This window comes from Anomaloglossus baeobatrachus, chromosome 3 (assembly GCF_048569485.1).
Source record: "Anomaloglossus baeobatrachus isolate aAnoBae1 chromosome 3, aAnoBae1.hap1, whole genome shotgun sequence".
Lineage (NCBI taxonomy): Eukaryota > Metazoa > Chordata > Amphibia > Anura > Aromobatidae > Anomaloglossus > Anomaloglossus baeobatrachus.
In genome coordinates, this window is record NC_134355.1 from 638055817 (window position 1) to 638076407 (window position 20591).

The window sequence follows — 20591 nt, forward strand, 5'->3', positions numbered from 1 at the left end:
TGCCCGATCCTCTTCTTTCGTGTAAATCACAAGTGGGGCAGCCATTGTTTCTCACTCTGGATTCCCAAATGAACTGACAGACTATGTTTAGACCTGCAGAGTAGTAACTGGCGAGACAGCAACCTTGTTGGAAAAGTGCAGGTGAGGCAGTCCAGCCAACAAAAGCTTTATTGGCTTAAATACAACCTGAGTGCAAATAGTTTGTGACTCACTCTTGTATATGTTTATAATACGCAGAGTTCATTTTTTCAGATCCAGAGATCCCCTGCATGGATAAGGATTTAAAATATAATATTCTGCCTACCTGCAGATGCCACTAAAGGCCGCTTTACACGCTGCGACATCGCTAGCCGATGCTAGCGATGTCGAGCGTGTTAGCACCCGCCCCCATCATATGGCCGATATGTGGTGATCGTTGCCGTAGCGAACATTATCACTACGGCAGCGTCACACGCACATACCTGCTCTGCCACGTCACTCTGACCGGCAAACCGGCTCCTTTCAAAGGGGGCGGTTCACTCGGCGTCACAGCGACATCACTAAGCAGCCGCCCAATCAAAGCGGAAGGGCGGAGATGAGCGGGACGATCATCCCGCCCACCTCCTTCCTTCCTCATTTCTGGCGGGACGCAGGTAAGGAGAGGTTCCTCGTTCCTGCGGTGTCACATGTAGCGATGTGTGCTGCCGCAGGAACGAGGAACAACATTGTACAAGCAGCAGCAACAATAATTGGGAAGAGGGGGGCATGTCACCGATTAGCGATTTTGAACGTTTTTGCAACGATTCAAAATCGCTAATAGGTGTCACACGCAATGACATCGCTAACGCGGCGGGATGTGCGTCACAAATTCCGTGACCCCAACAACATCGCTTTAGCGATCTCGTAGCGTGTAAAGCCACCTTTAGAAGAACTTTAAAAGAACCTGTCACCGGGTTCTCCCTTATGAGCTGTGGCCACCACCAGTAAGCTCTTATATACAGCACTCCAGAATACAGTGCAGTGAAGGAAATTAGTATTTGATCCCTTGCTGATTTTATAAGTTTGCCCACTGACAAAGACATAAACAGTCTATAATTTTAAGGATAGGTTAATTTTAACAGTGAGAGATAGAATATCCAAAATAAAATCCAGAAAATCACATTGTATAAATTATATACATTTATTTGCATTATGTAGAGAGTAATCAGTATTTGATCCCTCTGGCAAACAAGAGTTAATACTTGGTGGCAAAACCCTTGGTGGCAAGCACAGCAGTCAGACTTTTTTTGTAGTTGATGATGAGGTTTGCGCACATCAAGAGGAATTTTGGCCCACTCCTCTTTGCAGATCATCTCTAAATCATTAAGATTTTGAGGCTGTCACTTGCCAACTCGGAGGTTCAGCTTCCTTCATAAGGTTTCTATGGGATTAAGGTCTAGAGGCTGGCTAGGCCTCTCCATGACCTTAATATGCTTCTTTTTGAGCCACTACTTTGTTGCCTTGGCTGTATATTTGGGGTCATTGTCATGCTAGAAGACCGAGCCATGACCCACTTTTAATGTCCTGGCGGAAGGAAAAAGGTTGTCACTCATTTTAAAGTTCATTTACAGTATATTGTCCCATTGATGTGGTTAAGTAGTCCTGTGCCCTTGGCAGAGAAATATCCAGAAAACATAATATTTCCACCTCCTTGCTTGACAGTGGGGATGGTGTTCTTTGGGTCACAGGCTGCATTTCTCTTCCTCCAAATGCGGCGAGTTGAGTTAAGGCCAAGAGCTCAATTTTTGTCTCATCTGACCACCGCACCTTCTCCCAATCATTCTCAGAATCATCCAAGTGTTCATTGGCAAATTTAGATGGGCCTGCTGCACATGTGCCTTCTTGAGCAGTGGGACTTGGCAGGTATTGCAGGATTACAAGCCTTTACGGCATAATGTTGTGGTTTTTTTGTTGACAGTTATCCCAGCTGCCTTGAGATCAGTAACAAGTTCCCCCCGTGTAGTTTTAGGCTGATCTCTCACCTTTTTCATGATCCTGGATACCCCATGAGGTGAGATTTTGCATGGAGCCCCAGATCAATGTCGATTGATCCCGGGGACTCGAGCGGCGTTCCTCGCCCGTGAGTGAAAAGGGGGAATTGATTGTGGGGATTTGATATTGTCCGTGACGCCACCCACGGTTGTGGTGAGATTGGTGACACCACCGCTGCTCTGGATGGGGATCCAGGGAGCGATGACAGGGAGCAGCTTGGATGTTGGTTCTCCCCTCCGTGGGTAGGGGGGTTGGTTGTCCCGGGGCCCGGTGATGGGGTAGGAATGGATGGCAGGCGGGTTACAGGGCCTGGTGAGGTGCAGGGTCGCGGGGGCAGCGCTGTGCCGCACGGCACGGTGGTACTCACTCAGCCAATGATGAACACAGAGTCTCCGGTAAAACAAACGACTGGATGGACGGGCCCCACAGGCGGCTGCGGTGTTTCTCCTCCCAGCAGGTTGATGGTGACTGCCTTTCCCTGTACCTGTGTAGTGTGTACGGTTCCAATGGGTTCCCACCGGTAACCCGCTCCCCAGCTTGGAAATGTGCTGAAGGAGCCCCTTTTGCCCGCAGGCTCTGGCCCTGGGAACTTTAGCCTTGGTGGTGACTGTGTTTCCCTCTAGCGGTTGGACTGTTGCCTTCTATCGGGACTTGGCTGCTGGGAAACCCAGGAGGTTCCCTTCGCTAACGGATTCGACAAATTGCACGGCGACTCCTAGCCTTGTCGGGGTCCGTAAGCCCCTGCCGGATGGTGCTGGCTTCTCTTTGCGTACCGGTCCGGTACTGCCGGGCCACCGCCCGTCCACGGTCCTTACGGCTAGCTCCAATAGGCCTCTCCTGCAGACGGTCACCACCGTCTGCCAACCTTGCTGTTCCGTCCGGGCCACACACCCGGACCGCTTTCTGTTTGCTTCTTTACCACTTCACTCTCCTCTCTCCTTTCACTTCCAATCTGAAACTCACTCTTTTTCCCGCCTCCAGGACTGGGAACTCTTCGGTGGGCGGGACCAACCGCCTGGCCCACCCCCTGGTGTGGACATCAGCCCCTGGAGGGAGGCAACAAGGGTTTTTGTCTGACTTAGGTGTGCCTGACCGGGAGTGTGGGGTATGTTGGTGTAGTGCTTGTGACGTCCTGGCTTGCCCAGGGCGCCACAACAATATAAGACAGCAGTCTGTAATGCAGGTAACAAGTTCATTAGGAGCATCTAAGTGTCTGTAGGAGTCAGAACTCTTAATGGTTGGTAGGGGATCAAATACTTATTACTCTCTGCAAAACGCAAATAAATTTATATAATTTATGCAATGGGATTTTCTGGATATTATTTTGGATATTCTATCTTTCACTATTAAAATGAGCCTACCATTTAAATTATAGACTGTTCATGTCTTTGTCAGTGGGCAAACTTACAAAATCAGCAAGAGATCAAATAATTCTTTCCTTCGCTGTATATAAGTTCCCAGGCCGCTCTGTAGAACATAAAAAAACACCTTTACTATACTCATCTCGGATGTGGTCCGGTCTGATGGGTGTTGCTGCTCTCAGTTCGGTGTCTCCTCTATCTTGTGCAGTCGCCGTCCTCCTTCCCAGTCCCATGTGCATGATGCATCCTGCGTAATCCATACAGAGGCCACCATTATGCTCCTAAGGGCAGAGCAAAGTATTGTCATGCGCAGGTGTGAGGAAAGGTCAAAAACTGCTTGCGGGCAGAGAGAAGTGCGCATGTGCAGGAGCACAATGTAGACTTCTGTGTGAATGATACAAGACGCATCATGCACATGGGGCTGGGCAGGAGGACGGCGATCGCACAAGATGGAGGAGATGCTGGACTGAGAGTAGCGACACCCATCGGACTAATATATATATACATATATATATATATATATTTATATACGTATATGTATATCTGTGTATGTATGTATATAAATGTACCTTCTTTTGCTGGGGTACTGAGGTTATATTTATGTGTAGGATGGTTTAAATAATTAATTATTTCAAATTGATTGCCTTTTTCAGTTTATTTTAATAGTTAATGAATATATATATTTTTTTACATATTTTTAATGCCTTTTTTCACCTTGGTAATTTTTGCACCCAAGCACCTTATTTTTTTTGATTAGCAACATGCACCTTGTTAATTAATTTGTTGATTTAAGGGCTTTTTATTATTAATATTTATATGCTGATATATCGGATTGTTAATTGTATGTTACTTGCATTTATATTGATTTTATGTGCCTGTTGTCCCCTTAGGGCACTTTCACACTTGCGTTGAACGGCATCTGTTGCTATCCGCCGCCTTGAGGAATTACGGTAACTGTTGCAGGAAACCATTTCATTCCTCATAGACTTCTGTTAGCTACGGATAGCAACGGATGGCCTTGCGTTGCATCCGTCAGCCGACGCTCCGTTGCATCCGCCTGGTGGATGGAACGCTGCATGTAGCGTTTTTCTGCGCTTGGCGGAATGTCAAAAAAACACAACCTGCAGGATTCCGTCGGCGTCTGTTGTTTTTATAATGGACGCGGATTCCGTTAGAACCCGTCATTTGACGGATTCCGTTAACGCATCCATCTTTACACAACTGTGCATGCCCAGATGTGTAAAGTCAAGAAAAAAAAATATAACGCATTCTTTATTTTTGTACGATCCGTTACATCCGTTGTGCCACTATATGCAACGTGTGACGCCCTGGCAAAACCAGGTAGTCACACATAGGCCCCCGCATTACACTATCCCTCACAGGGTTACATACAGCCGACCTGAAACCCTAGTCACCTCCCTCAGGGCAAGACAGGTACACCAGTGGGCGGGACCAGGCGGTTAGGGAACGCCCACCTAGGGGTCTAGACAGCCCGGGGTGGGAAAACAAGCAGATTAAGTTTGGAGTGCAAGTTGAGAGAAGTGGAAGCTAGGGCTAGGTGTAGCTCCAGCGGAGGAGAAGTTCAAGTTGAGTGGTGCCAGGGTTGGAGCCTTGGTATTTTGTCTACAGTCAGGGCCAGAAATATTTGGACAGTGACACAAGTTTTGTTATTTTAGCTGTTTACAAAAACATGTTCAGAAATACAATTATATATATAATATGGGCTGAAAGTGCACACTCCCAGCTGCAATATGAGAGTTTTCACATCCAAATCGGAGAAAGGGTTAAGGAATCATAGCTCTGTAATTCATAGCCTCCTCTTTTTCAAGGGACCAAAAGTAATTGGACAAGGGACTCTAAGGGCTGCAATTAACTCTGAAGGTGTCTCCCTCGTTAACCTGTAATCAATGAAGTAGTTAAAAGGTCTGGGGTTGATTACAGGTGTGTGGTTTTGCATTTGGAAGCTGTTGCTGTGACCAGACAACATGCGGTCTAAGGAACTCTCAATTGAGGTGAAGCAGAACATCCTGAGGCTGAAAAAAAAGAAAAAATCCATCAGAGAGAAAGCAGACATGCTTGTGTCGCGGGCGGGGAGGAGGGTGTCAGCACACCGCGCTCACCCCTTCTGCTCGGGTCCGGCTGCTCAGTGGTGGCTCGAGCCGTAGGCCGGATCCCGGGGGTTTCCTCGAGCAGCGCTCCTCGCCCGTGAGTGAAAGGGGGTATTTGGGGTGTTGGGATAATGTCCGTGACGCCACCCACGGTTGTGGTGATGTGTAGCACCACCGCTGCTCAATACGGGGATCCCGGGGATGGTGATGTGGAGCAGCCAGGTGTTGTGTTGCCCCTCCGTGGGTAGGGGTTGGTGATCCCGGGGCCCGGTGATGGCTTGTGAGGTGCAGGGCCTGGTGGGCGCAGGGACGCGGGGGCAGCGCTGTGCCTTGCGGCACTGTGGTACTCACTCAGCCTGAGACACGGACACAGTTTGTACGGTAAACCAACGGCTGGTAGGACGGTCCCACAGACGGCTGCTTTGCTTTCCCGGTAGGTGACGGTGAGGTCCCTCTTCCTTGCACCTGTATGTACGGTTGGTTGCGATGGGTCCCCACCGGTAACCCGCTCCCCGGCTTCAAGCTGGGCCGGAGGAGCACTACACTTTGCCCGCAGGCGCTGGCCCTCAGAGACTGGTGCCCTGGCGGTGGCGGTGCCTCTGTTGTACGGGTTGGGCTGTTGCCTTCAATCGGGACTTGGTTGTTGGGGGAATCTACGTCCCCGTCACTGACGGATTTGGCAAATTTGGCGACTCCTAGCCTTGCCGGGGTCCGAGAGGCCCCTGCCCTGGTGCTGACTGTCCTTCGGAACACTGCTCCAGACCGCCGGGCACACAGCCAACGGGGTCCTTCCAGGAACTTCCGAACTGTCCCACTCCGGACAGTCACTGCCGTCGCTGACCTTGCTGTTCTGGCCCTACACAAAGCTGGACCCTTCAGGCTTTCCTTCCTTCTTGTCACCTCACTTGCTTTCCTCCTTTACTCCTCTTTCTCTCCTCACTTTCACTTAGTTGTTTACACTTGCCCTCCCTGGGCTAATCTGCCTGGTACTTCCTGCCCCCAGAGCTGTGATCTCCTTGGTGGGCGGAGCCAACCGCCTGGCCCACCCCCTGGTGTGAATCATCAGCCTCTGGAGGAAGGCAACAAGGATTTGTAGTTTAGCTTGGATGTGCCTACCTGGGATGTGGGGTGTGGTGGTGTGTGACCTGTGTCCCCTGGCTTGCCCAGGGCGACACATTCCCCCTTAGCAAAACGCAGACCGTCCGCGGGCTGCCGTCCTACACCGGTTTTATTTTTCTGTAAAAAGGGGATAACAGGTTAAACATATATACATTTTCAATAACTCTTCCCAAGACGGGAGGCACATTTCACTTTAACGTTTCAACGGTTTACGGTTACGGTTTCCGCTCTCTCCCACCCAAGTAACCTGGCCCTGGTGCTGCCCCTAAAGCCCAGGCAGCACCCCTTGACCCACAGTCCAGTAAACGGTACCCGAGCGGGATCTGTCCTTGCCCTCCAGAGGGTAGCCACCGGTTCCTTTGGTGGCTGGGCCCTAGCCTGCTCTGCTCAGGGCCCTCCCTCCAACCTGCCTCTCCGGAGGTGGCCTGCGGAAAACGGTAACGGTAACCAACATATTTACAAGCCACTAACGTTTGTGGTTGCCCTGCAAGTTCACGGGCTTGTCCATGGATAGTTCCCATGCAAAACTTTTCAAACGGTCCCCACGGGGACAACGGTGCCGGCTCCAGCCGGTTGCTAATCACACAAGCAAATCAGGTTAAGTAATCGGTGTCATCATTTTTCATCATCTTTCAACTTTTAAACTTTTTCAAACAACAACAAGCACTCTTTACATTCCCTGACCCCTTTTCCTCACAGAACGGTCTCCCTGTACCTAAGTGGAGGTCTACCTAGGTTGGAACGGGTGGACCTTCGGGACCCGGTGTCAGTGGTGCTAGACAGTGGGGTAGAGGGAACAATCGGTTCCTCCTCCCGGCTATAGTGTGGAGCAGGCGGGGGCGTAGGGGGGCTGGGTACAGGTTCATCCCTGGGCACTGGCACTGGTTCTGGCTCACGGTTAACCACTTCCACTACTTCTTCATCCACGGGTTGTGGGAACAGTATCACTGGAAGAATCACCGCGCCGTTCTGTGTAGGCCAGTTTGCTGGGAAGTCACCCATTACCGTGTGGATTACCTCTGCTGCCTTCTCCGCTGGTGGAGGAACCGGTACTTCAGCCTCTGCCTTCAGCGCTGGAGGACACCTTTTCAGATGGTCCCGGGAAACTGTGGCCAGGGTGCCCCCTTGGTCACGACTGATCTGGTAGGCTTTCCCATTTTCCCATTCTGTGGGTTGTATGACGTAAGGGACTTGCTCCCACTGATCATCCAGCTTGTGGGCTTTCCTCTTCCGTTTCAGCACTACATCTCCTGGCTGGAAAGGATCCGCGGACTCCTTTTGGTTGAACCGGTGCTCCTGCTGTTCTCGACTTCGACTGAGGTTTTTCTCCACATACTCCTGGATTTGCCGGTATTGTGCTCTCCTCCGGCTTTCCCACTCCACCGTTGAAGGGAGTGCTTCGGGGGCCTCCAACCCCATCTCCAGATCCACCGGCAGGCGGCCGGGCCGAGCCCTCATCAGATACGCTGGGGTGCACTTTGTCGAGCTAGAGGGGATATTATTGTACATGTCGACCAGATCGGGTAGCTTTTCCGGCCACAGGTTCCGTTCTTCCAGTGGTAGCGTCTTGAGAAGCCCCAGGACCAGGTGATTCATTTTCTCGCACATGCCATTGGTTTGGGCGTGGTACGGAGTGGTCCGGATTTTCTTGCAGCCGTACAACTGGCAGAATTCGTGGAACACCTCTGCTTCAAAGACCGGGCCCTGGTCAGTCAGCACCTTTTCGGGGTACCCATGGGGTCGGCAAAAATAAGCCTGGAACGCTCGAGCAGCGGTTCGACCAGTCAGGTCCTTAACGGGGACTACCACCATAAATCTTGAGTAGTGGTCTACCATGGTCAATGCATAGGTGTACCCACTTCGGCTAGGGGTGAGCTTGACATGATCTAGGGCGACCAATTCCAGCGGCTGATGGGTAACTATTGGATGTAAGGGTGCCCTCTGGCTAGTCTCGTCCTTTCTCCTTAGCGTACAAGGACCACACTCCCGGCACCAGGCTTCTACCGAGTCACGCATCCCACTCCAATAGAACCGCTCCCTCAACAGCATCTCCAGCTTCTTCCACCCGAAGTGGCCAGCACCATCATGGTATGCCCGCAGGACAGTGGCGACGTCAGCTTGAGGAATGACCAACTGGCATATTTTCTCATGGGTCTTCGGGTTGATCAGCTCACGGTACAACCTCCCCTGGTGTAAGTAAAGCCGTTTCCGTTCCTTCCACAAGCGTTGGGCTTCGGCTGGGGCGGCAGGGTCTATTCCCGTAGCACCTTGTTCCACCAGAGTCTTGACAAGGCGAACGGCCGGCGCTTGATCCTGAGCTTCCTGCCACTCTTGACTGGGCCGTGGGTCCAGGTCCACTCGTTGCTGATGTACCTGTACCCTCTCAGTAGGCGGCTGGTGAAACGCAGGCAACTCAATCTCCTCGAGGTCGTCATCCTCGCATCCCTCTTCTGACAGATGGGGCATCCGGAAGAGTGCATCTGCATTGATGTTGACGCGACCGGCCCGGTACTTTATGGTGAAATCGTAATTGGCTAGCCGGGCTACCCACCGCTGCTCCAGTGCACCCAACTTGGCCGTGTTCAGGTGCGTCAGCGGATTGTTGTCCGTAAACACGGTGAATGTTGCTGCTGCCAAGTAGTGGCGGAACCGCTCCGTGATAGCCCACACCAATGCCAATAGCTCGAGCTTGAAGGAGCTATAGTTCTCAGGGTTCCTTTCAGTCGGCCGGAGTTTTCGGCTAGCATAGGCGATCACCTTCTCCCTTCCATCCTGGACCTGGGACAGGACCGCTCCTAGCCCCACGTTACTGGCATCCGTGTAGAGGATGAACGGGCGCCCATAATCAGGGTATGCCAGGACCTCTTCTCCGGTCAAGGCCGCCTTCAGCTGGCAAAAGGACTCCTCATGCTTGTCTTCCCACAACAGTGGGGCCCCAACGGGTCTACCACCTTTGGTCTGTCCCACGAGGAGGTCTTGCATGGGGGCCGCCATCTTCGTGTACCCCTTGATGAAGCGCCGGTAGTACCCCACCAGGCCCAGGAACTGCCTTACTTCCTTCACCGTGGTTGGCCTCGGCCAGCTCTGGATGGCAGTAATCTTCTCAGGGTCAGGGGCAACACCATCTGCACTCACCACGTGCCCCAGGTACTGCACTCTGGGTTTCAGCAGGTGACACTTAGAGGGCTTCAATTTCATCCCATACTTGGCAAGGGACGCGAACACCTCGGCCAGGTGCTCCAGATGGGCTTCGTACGTCTGGGAATAAACAATCACATCATCCAAGTACAACAGGACGGTCTCGAAGTTTAGATGTCCCAGACAGCACTCCATCAGCCGTTGGAAGGTTCCTGGGGCGTTGCACAGCCCGAACGGCATACTATTGAATTCGCAGAGCCCCATCGGGGTGGTAAAGGCGGTTTTCTCCCGATCTTCTGGGGCCACGGCCACTTGCCAGTATCCGCTGGTGAGGTCAAGGGTCGAGAAGTAGTTTGCAGTTCTCAGCGCAGCCAAAGACTCTTCAATCCGAGGTAATGGATAGGCATCCTTATGGGTTATCTGGTTGATCTTCCGGTAGTCCACACACATCCGCAAGGTACCATCCTTCTTCTTGACCAGTACCAACGGAGCGGCCCAGGGACTACAGCTGTCCCGAATAACCCCTGCCTCCTTCATATTCCTCAACATATCCTTGGCACACTGGTAATGTGCAGGGGGAATAGGTCTATACCTCTCTTTGATAGGGGGGTGTTCACCGGTAGGGATGTGGTGTTGGACCCCCTTGATCCGCCCAAAGTCTAGGGGGTGCTTACTAAAAACCTGTTCATACTCCTGCACCACCCTGTATACCCCTGCCCTGTGATGTGTAGGGGTGTCATCAGTGCCTACATGTAGCTGTTGCTGCCACTCTTTGGTCTCCCCCTGATGTGGGGAAGTGCTGGTGGTAGGTGGGAGTGTAGACGGACTGGTTTCATGGATAGTGTGAGGGTCCAGGGTGAGCAGCTTGGCAATGGTGGCATACCGGGGAAGCCTGACTTCTTCCTCTCCACAGTTCAGCACTCTCACAGGCACTCTCCCTTTCTTCACATCCACCACCCCTCGGGCGGCCATTACAGTGGGCCAGTGCTCGGAAGGCAGGGGCTCCATCATTGCAGGGTAGTCACGCCCCTGAGACCCTACTGCTGCCCTACACCAGATCATCATCTCACTCCTAGGGGGTACAGTCAATGGAGCAACATCCATCACTCTCACTCCACCAATCTCCCCTCCTGTTGAGCTTACATGCTGGCGGTATATCAAGGCTCGGATCTCACGCTGCACAGCCCTCTGCCGGCTCCCTGCCGCCGTGGCGGCCAACTGTTGTAATAGGGTTAACACATCATCCATGCAATGCTCCATCACATTGGTTCCCAGCACTATTTTCGGGTTATGGTCACTGGGTTCATTCATGATCACGATCATACCCTGGTGCTGCAGCTCGGCTTGCCCCACTGTCATGGCCACTTGTTTATACCCCACCTGGGTCAAAGGGAGTCCATTAGCAGCAATCAATGTTATACTATTGTCTGGGGGCGCCAGTTCATCTACGGCCCAATACCGCTGGTACAACGTCTACGGTATGGTAGTTACCTGTGATCCAGTGTCCAAGAGAGCCATCACTGGTATGCCGTCCACAGCCACGGGGATGATAGGGCGGGCCCCGATATATCGGTCCCGCCAGTCCGGGGGGCCACGATGTTCTACTCCTGAGGATTGGCCCGGGGCCCCAGGGGTTGCTCGTTTAACGGGCACTGTCGGTAGTAATGACCCGGCTTACGGCACTTGTAGCAGATTAGGGGTCTGCTCCGCGGGTTGTTAGCACTTTTCCGCTGCATCCAGGGAACATCCTCGGGACAGTCAGCAAGCTGTATCTGTGCTGGAGGCTGAGGTCTGGTCAGAGGTTGTAGTGCAGCCAGGATTTTGGCAAGGTCTCCGTCCATGCGACGGACCTGGGCTGCCAGTTCTTCCACTGTGCTGCTCGGGGCTGCAGGTGTTGGAGAGGTTGGTTTGGCTGAGGCCGCCACAACGGGAGCCGTCTCAACGGGCCACGGGGCGGGTTCCAGACCTTCGGTTGCTGGGGGCTGTAGTGCTTTAATGGCCCGCTCCTTTAACACAGCAAAGTCCACATCAGGGTGTTCCAGAGCCCACAGCCGGAGTTGTTTACGATCCTCAGGGGACCTCATCCCCTGCGCAAATTGCTCCACTAACATCTTGTTGCTATCCGCCTCATTAATAGGATTCGCCCGCTTCAGCGTGCGGAGGGCGGTCTGCAGACGTAGAGCATAGTCCCGAATGCTATCCCCAGCTCGTTGCCGGCACTGGTAAAACTGCATCCTCAGCTCAGCTTCAGTTCGGGTCTCGAAGGCAGTCTGTAGCTTCTCAAAGATGGTGGCTACAGAGAGCCGGTCCCCCTCGGCCCAGGTCTCCGCTTCCTGCTCCGCCGCACCGGTTAACTGGCCTAGCACTATCGCTGCACGTTGCTTATCCGTCAGGGGGTACAGCTCTAGCAACGGGTTAAGCTTTTTCCGGAAGGCCTGTAGGGCATCCGGTTTCCCGTCATACTGCGGTAGCCAGGCAGCTCCGGGCGCATAGGGCAAGGAAAACGGCATGACCTGAGCGAGCGTGGGGGCCGCGGCACCTCCCACCGGTACGGCTGGGACCTGGGCAGGTCCATTCCCATCCGCGGGTGCCGCTGCGGCTGCGGGACCACCGCTCCTCCGGTGGCTCCGTCGGGCGCAGACATCTTGTTTCCGTCCCCCTTAGCTCTTTCCGGCCCCTCCTCTCTCTCGGGGCGGGGTTTGGGCCTTCACGCCTCTACTGCTCGAGAAGACGCTCGAGCGGGAACTTTTCGCGCCAAAGATGGCGGCTTCTGAATTTTCCTGCCGGATACCTCCGGCAGGTAACAAGGCGCACCTCTACCTGACGGGCAGAGCGGTAGGATCCTGTTCACAGCGCCAAGTTGTCGCGGGCGGGGAGGAGGGTGTCAGCACACCGCGCTCACCCCTTCTGCTCGGGTCCGGCTGCTCAGTGGTGGCTCGAGCCGTAGGCCGGATCCCGGGGGTTTCCTCGAGCGGCGCTCCTCGCCCGTGAGTGAAAGGGGGTGTTTGGGGTGTTGGGATAATGTCCGTGACGCCACCCACGGTTGTGGTGATGTGTAGCACCACCGCTGCTCAATACGGGGATCCGGGGATGGTGATGTGGAGCAGCCAGGTGTTGTGTTGCCCCTCCGTGGGTAGGGGTTGGTGATCCCGGGGCCCGGTGATGGCTTGTGAGGTGCAGGGCCTGGTGGGGCGCAGGGACGCGGGGGCAGCGCTGTGCCTTGCGGCACTGTGGTACTCACTCAGCCTGAGACACGGACACAGTTTGTACGGTAAACCAACGGCTGGTAGGACGGGTCCCACAGACGGCTGCTTTGCTTTTCCCGGTAGGTGACGGTGAGGTCCCTCTTCCTTGCACCTGTATGTACGGTTGGTTGCGATGGGTCCCCCACCGGTAACCCGCTCCCCGGCTTCAAGCTGGGCCGGAGGAGCACTACACTTTGCCCGCAGGCGCTGGCCCTCAGAGACTGGTGCCCTGGCGGTGGCGGTGCCTCTGTTGTACGGGTTGGGCTGTTGCCTTCAATCGGGACTTGGTTGTTGGGGGAATCTACGTCCCCGTCACTGACGGATTGGCAAATTTGGCGACTCCTAGCCTTGCCGGGGTCCGAGAGGCCCCTGCCCTGGTGCTGACTGTCCTTCGGAACACTGCTCCCAGACCGCCGGGCACACAGCCAACGGGGTCCTTCCAGGAACTTCCGAACTGTCCCACTCCGGACAGTCACCGCCGTCGCTGACCTTGCTGTTCTGGCCCTACACAAAGCTGGACCCTTCAGGCTTTCCTTCCTTCTTGTCACCTCACTTGCTTTCCTCCTTTACTCCTCTTTCTCTCCTCACTTTTCACTTAGTTGTTTACACTTGCCCTCCCTGGGCTAATCTGCCTGGTACTTCCTGCCCCCAGAGCTGTGATCTCCTTGGTGGGCGGAGCCAACCGCCTGGCCCACCCCCTGGTGTGAATCATCAGCCTCTGGAGGAAGGCAACAAGGATTTGTAGTTTAGCTTGGATGTGCCTACCTGGGATGTGGGGTGTGGTGGTGTGTGACCTGTGTCCCCTGGCTTGCCCAGGGCGACACACTTGGAGTAGCAAAATCAACAGTCGGGTACATTCTGAGAAAAAAAGAATTGACTGGTGAGCTTGGGAACTCAAAAAGGCCTGGGCGTCCACGGATGACAACAGTGGTGGATGATCGCCGCATACTTTCTTTGGTGAAGAAGAACCCGTTCACAACATCAACTGAAGTCCAGAACACTCTCAGTGAAGTAGGTGTATCTGTCTCTAAGTCAACAGTAAAGAGAAGACTCCATGAAAGTAAATACAAAGGGTTTACATCTAGATGCAAACCATTCATCAATTCCAAAAATAGACAGGCCAGAGTTAAATTTGGCCTGGCAAAGCATTAAGAAGGAGAAAACCCAGCGTTTGGTGATGTCCATGGGTTCCAGACTTAAGGCAGTGATTGCCTCCAAAGGATTCGCAACAAAATATTGAAAATAAAAATATTTTGTTTGGGTTTGGTTTATTTGTCCAATTACTTTTGACCTCCTAAAATGTGGAGTGTTTGTAAAGAAATGTGACAATTCCTACAATTTCTATCAGATATTTTTGTTCAAACCTTCAAATTAAACGTTACAATCTGCACTTGAATTCTGTTGTAGAGGTTTCATTTCAAATCCAATGGGGTGGCATGCAGAGCCCAACTCGCGAAAAATTGTGTCACTGTCCAAATATTTCTGGACCTAACTGTAGGTGGCAGACGGTGGTCTACGTCGGCAGGCGACGGGAAGACGGGAGCCGGAGATCTGAGGTGGACCGGGACAGGGTTGGAGCTCGCTGGTACTGACACCAAAGACCCAACCCGGAAACCGTGCACAGATGGGGTACTCGTACCCTGAAGTCAGGACCGGAACCAACGGCCTAGCTAATCAACCAATTGAGGGCAGGATTATAGGTCTTCTCCCAACCAAAGTCCCAAAAGCAGACAACCACCCATAGAGGTATAGGGCAACCGCCAGGGCCCATAGATCCCACGGGTCAGGGGGCACGGCTCCTCAGGTACACAAAAAGCCGGGAGCGGAGTCCCGTGTTCCAGACTGGGAAGTCTAAACAAACAACAGAAGTAGTGCATAGGAAAAGACGGCGACCACCGGCCCGGGTGGGGGACCAGAGTACAACCGGCCTTGGCAGCCGGCCACCAGCACCTTGGTTTATCAAAAGACTCATGTGATTCATTTAATTGTGAGTAACCAAACATCCTCTGGTACGTCCTGGCGCGCAATGCCTTGCCATCGCCATACCCTGCACAGAGACACCTGGTCCCGGGGCAACCATCCCTACCCGTGGAGGGGTTAACATCCAGCTGCCACTACATCTTCCCCGGGTGCCCCACAATAGCAGCGGTGGTGTCCCACTTCACCACACACCATGGGTGGCATCACGAACTGAATACGGCCAAGGTCGTACAACTACGTCCCCCTTTTCATTTGGCATGTCCGCGTGACCCTGGGTCCAGAGGATCCCTCGAGCCACACAGCGGGTTCGGATCCAAGCAGCCCGGCTGCTACAGGCGTGGGGGCGGCACACAACGCATCCGTTGCATCCGTCACACAACACAATGCAACGGATGCCATTCAACGCAAGTGTGAAAGCGCCCTTATTGTTCTATTGCAGGAATTTTTCCTGTTTTATCTAATTGATTATTAATATGTTGAATTTTCAATAAAAAATTATTAAAATTTTAATTTATTATTTGATGGTGACCTTTTTTGGCGGTCCATAATTGGACTTCTGTGTTGTTGATAAAGAAATAAAAATGTAACAAAAAAATAAAGAGTAAAAATATATAAAATGCATAACCTTAATTTTCAATTACTTATTTTGTCAGATTTCAGAAAAAAGCTAGAAAAAAGCTAAAGGTCAACTATAATTACATCAATATTGTCTGAAAATACAATACATATACTTGGAGAAAAAAAGGTTTCAACAATAGACGAATGGAAGGGATTTCAGGGAGTGCTCAAAGCATAGTCCATGGGATAGGGGGGCGCTAAATATTTGCCTTGCCCCAGGCACATTGATACCTAAGAAGGCATTTTCGACCATCTGTTCTCCTTCTGTTCTCCAACAACCAGTTGGCAATGAGTAAAGTGATTTTGTGTATTCCCACCCTTGTGGCTTTCCAATAAAATCCTCAACAATTTTTTTATTTGTGGGATTGCAAATTCTTAGCAAACCATGGGAAAAAATTAGCGCATTCCCTTACATTTAAACTAGTGGAACTCATTGGAATTCATGGTAATCGTTTTTTTAATTCTTTATATATGGTGGCCCTTGGCTTAGGGTTCATGTGCAACGTCACAGGCTACACACTTGATATGTCCACCCTGGAAGCCTGCCAATTAAAGCTTAGTCATTTCTACAGTCTCATTATCCTCTCGTTATCTCATTTTATTCTTTCAGGACTTCAGTATCCACACTGACAAATGGCCAATTGATCATTTTAATCCCCTATGTTTTCCCTCTTTATTCTTACCAATGCTAATTACTGTAAGTTATAATGAGAATTTTACATGCTGAAAGCCCCCGTACACGTTGGATGAAAGTTTATGAAGGGTCTCGACTATCCACTGACAAATGTTGTTAGAGGAGAGGAGGATTTGAGCAGTTCAATGCCCTATTCTTGATGTCTGCCAGTGGCTTCTCAATTGAAAATGGAAGAGCACTTATGTGTATGGGGAAGTCGGGGGCGTTCGCTATCTCGGGTATGGCCGCCTTTAGCTTTTCTCTTCTTGCTATTGTCTCTACACATGCACAATTCTAAATTAAACAAATTCTTTATTAATTAAATTAATTAAACAAGCAATTACTATGATAGATCAGATTTCAGTATTAAAGTCCAGGGGGAAGAGATTTCACTAAATTACCCTGTCATGCCCCATGCAAAAAACTACCACCCTGACAAGGTCAGCACCCAGGTAAGGTATTTTCCGGCCCCAAGCTTTAGGGGGGCTTTGCACGTTGCGACATCGCTACTGCGATCTCGTCGGGGTCAAATTGAAAGTGACGCACATCCGGCGCCGGTAACGACGTCGCAACGTGTAAAGCCTAGAAGCACCGATAAACGATTGCAAAAGCGTCGAAAATCAGTGATCTGTGTAGTGTCGGTCATTTCCATAATTTCGCTGCAGCGACAGGTACGATGTTGTTCCTCGTTCCTGCGCCACCACACATCACTGTGTATGAAGCCGCAGGAGCGAGGAACATCTCCTTACCTGCCTCCACCGGCTATGTGGAAGGAAGGAGATGGGCGGGATGTTTACGTCCCGCTCATCTCCGCCCCTCCGCTTCTATTGGCCGCCTGCCGTGTGACGTCGCTGTGACGCCGCATGACCCGCCCCCTTAGGAAGGAGGCGGGTCGCCGGCCAGAGCGACGTCGCAGGGCAGGTAAGTGCGTGTGAAGCTGCCGTAGCGATAATGTCCGCTACGGCAGCTATCACAAGATATCGCGTGTGCGACGGTGGCGGGTACTATCGCGCTCAGCATCGCTACAATTAGCTAGCGATGTCGCAGCGTGCAAAGTACCACTTACCCTCCCGACGTGTTTCCTCCTTGTTAGATAGGATTCATCAGGGGACTGGGGAAATTTGTTGAAAGGCTGCAATGGCAGACCTTCATTAGCAAGTCTGCATGGTGTGTGCAAGACTGAACATAGATAAGGGGCCCTCCCAAGGGTCCCGTTACACGTAGCGACGTTCCAGCGATCCCGACAAAGATACGACCTAGTCAGGATCGCTGGTACGTCGCTACATGATTGCTGGTGAGCTGGCAAACAGGCAGATCTAATTAACAGTGCAGCAACGATACGGCGATTCGTATAACAACCTTGGCACTCGTTGGGACCCTGTCACACAGCAGCTATTCTGATGACTCAGACCTCAATAGACACCCCCGTTGAGTTCTGTGTCACCAACGAGGTCGCTCGTCGTTGTTATGATGTCAAACACAGCATGCTGAACAGCGGGACACCAACGATCAAAAAATGAACCAGGACGTTCAGGTACGATCGGCGATATCGGAGCGAGGGGGCCGGTCGCTTCTATGTGTCACACGTAGCGAGATCGGTAGCAAGATAGCTGTTGCATCACAAAACCTGTGACGTTTCAGTGATCTCGCTAATGACATCGCTATGTGTAACGGGGCCTTGAGCTACCAACTGGGTGAGGAGTATTAAAGAGGTGGTTCACCCATTTTCATTATTGGCCACATTGATATAATATTGAGAAACAATGTTTCTCTCAAATAACGTGTGTTGGCAATAGAGCCTGTGAGCGGCGCTATTGCGGACCGCTCAACCCCAACCCGTGACCTCTGATGTCCGGTGATGTCAAGTCAAGTTCCTGTTCACCAGACATCACCGCGGTCAGCCCCAGTCTCTGTGAGTCACTGTGGCCCAGCATCCTGTCATGGTTCACCTCCTCATCCACATGGCTAGGGGGCAGAGCCTTCTCCCGGGCCTCACTTCCAGAGCCTGGATGCCTTAAAAGCTGACATTTCCAGTGAACCAGCGCCGGCTATAACCTTAGCACTGCTTTGTCTGCGATTGTTGGTCCTGTGAGTGATATTCTGATACGTCTGTTCCTTTGCCCCCATGCCCTTGTCTGTGTTCCATCCCCTGGTCGTCCCTCCAGTCATCTGTCCCCTCTCCTACCTCCCCACTCAGTTGCTTCCTCTGGTACTGACCTCGGCCTGACTTTGACTCCGCTTTTGCTCGTTCCTCCGGTCCTGCTTCTGCCCGTACTGTGTTTGACCCGGCTCGCCTGACTATTCCTCGCACGCCCCGCAGCTCTGCTTCCCAGCTGTGCTGTGAGGCAGTGTATGAGAAGCCTGTGTACTTCCTGGTTCTCATTGCTCTGTGTAGTGTCTTCTGCTGCAGAGCTCCGGCTCCCCCTGGTGGCAGCTTGACACATCCCACCTGCTTCCGTGCTCTGCAGTGAAAGAGCAGGGAGCAATGAGATGATGGGCTGTGACGCTGGGCTGTGACAAGTGGTGAAACACCACCCACAGCCCAGTTACTCATGGAGTCTGAGGCCCGCTTCAGTTGACATGACATCACCATATCCCAGAGGATACGGAGCCCGGGTCTTATGCAAAGCGGGTGAGCGGTCTGCAATAGCGCCGCTGAGAGGCACTATTGGCAACACAAGGTATTTGAGATTGTTTCTCAACATAATATCAATGTAATGAAAATGGGTGAACCACCTCTTTATCTAATGTCCGTGGGTGATTCATATCTCTATAAACATTGCAAACTTCAAGTATCAAAATCACGTGTATATATAAAAGACACATTAATGTAATCCCCAACTTTGGGGCATTACACAAACACTGATTTCAATAATCAACATGTAATACTAAATTTCTCATTTAGTGATTCAACAAGGAAACTGAACCCACGTTGCCAGATAGTAGTTCTATTCTGGTGATTGGAGCAATGAGTCACTTTATGATCTAGACATTGTGAAAGAAGGGGGCAGATTTGTATGTGAACCTGTAAATACAAATCTGCCCCCTTTTTTCTTTTGCACTATTCTGCACATTTTTTCATGATATAATTACACAAAACTTTTTTTCATGAATCAATTTATTGTGCACCTGCTTTCTGTATATATGATATATGATATGATATGATATATGATATATGAATGGGAATCACCCCCCCCCCCTCTTTTTCTCTTTTTCTTTTCTTTCTTTGTTTTTTCTTTCTTTTTTTCATGATCTTCACAGCTCTCTCCACGAGTCACCACTCTGATACCATGTGGGGTTTGACGTCAGAGCTGCTAAAGTGGCAGTATAGATTCTTCTATAAGTAACCAATCTGTAAGCTGCATATATGATTTCTTTTTTCCCTGAAGAAGGAGACGGTCCTTGTCTCTGAAACGTGTTGGATTTACTTAAATAAAAAAGAGATTATTTCATCTTCTTGACATCAGTGGTCTTTTAGCGCAGCATAAAAACCCGTTTTTTCCCATATGATATTTTCTACCACAATTGCATGGGGCCGCTGCTTGGACCACGCGGACACTCACATGCTTACTAAGGAGTTGTGACTGACACAACCCGACCAGGTGAGTGTACCTCTCTTTATTTCTAAACGGTTAATACCGGGTAAGACCCTATTGCGCCTTCTGTCTCCCCATCTTTAGTGTCAAAGGCAGAGGACAGGTCCAGGAGGAGAAGGACAGAGTAGTGTTGCTTGGATTTTGCGGTTAGTAGGTCGTTAGTGACTTTGGTTAGGGCCGTTTCAGTGGAATGATGGGATCGGAAGCCAGATTGTAACCGGTCAAAGAGGGTGCAGGAAGAGAGGTGTGAGGACAGTTCAAGATGGACATGCTGTTCCAGTAGTTTTGAGGCATAAGGGAGAAGTGATATGGGGCGGTAGTTAGACACAGAGGAAGGGTCAAGGGAGGGCTTTTTGAGGATGGGTGTAATTGAGGCATGTTTAAAGCATGAAGGGAATACACCAGTTGTTAGTGATAGGTTGAAGAGATGTGTTAGGGTCGGGATGAAACTGTGGTGAGATTGGGGATGAGGTGGGATGGGAGTGGATCAAGCAGGCAGGTTGTGAGATGTGATCTTGAGAGTAGAATCGAAAGATGATCTTCTGTCATGGTGGAGAAGCTGGATTTGAAGGAAGAAGGCTGAGTAGCTATGATGAGGGGCTGTGGGGATTGTGGGCCAAAGCTTGCTCTGATGTTGTCAATCTTCTGCTTGAAGAAAGAGGCAAAGTCTTTTGCTGCTTGGGTATTCTCACTCACATGACTTCTATTTCAACTTTTTAGCTAATACTGGGGTTTATGTGTGA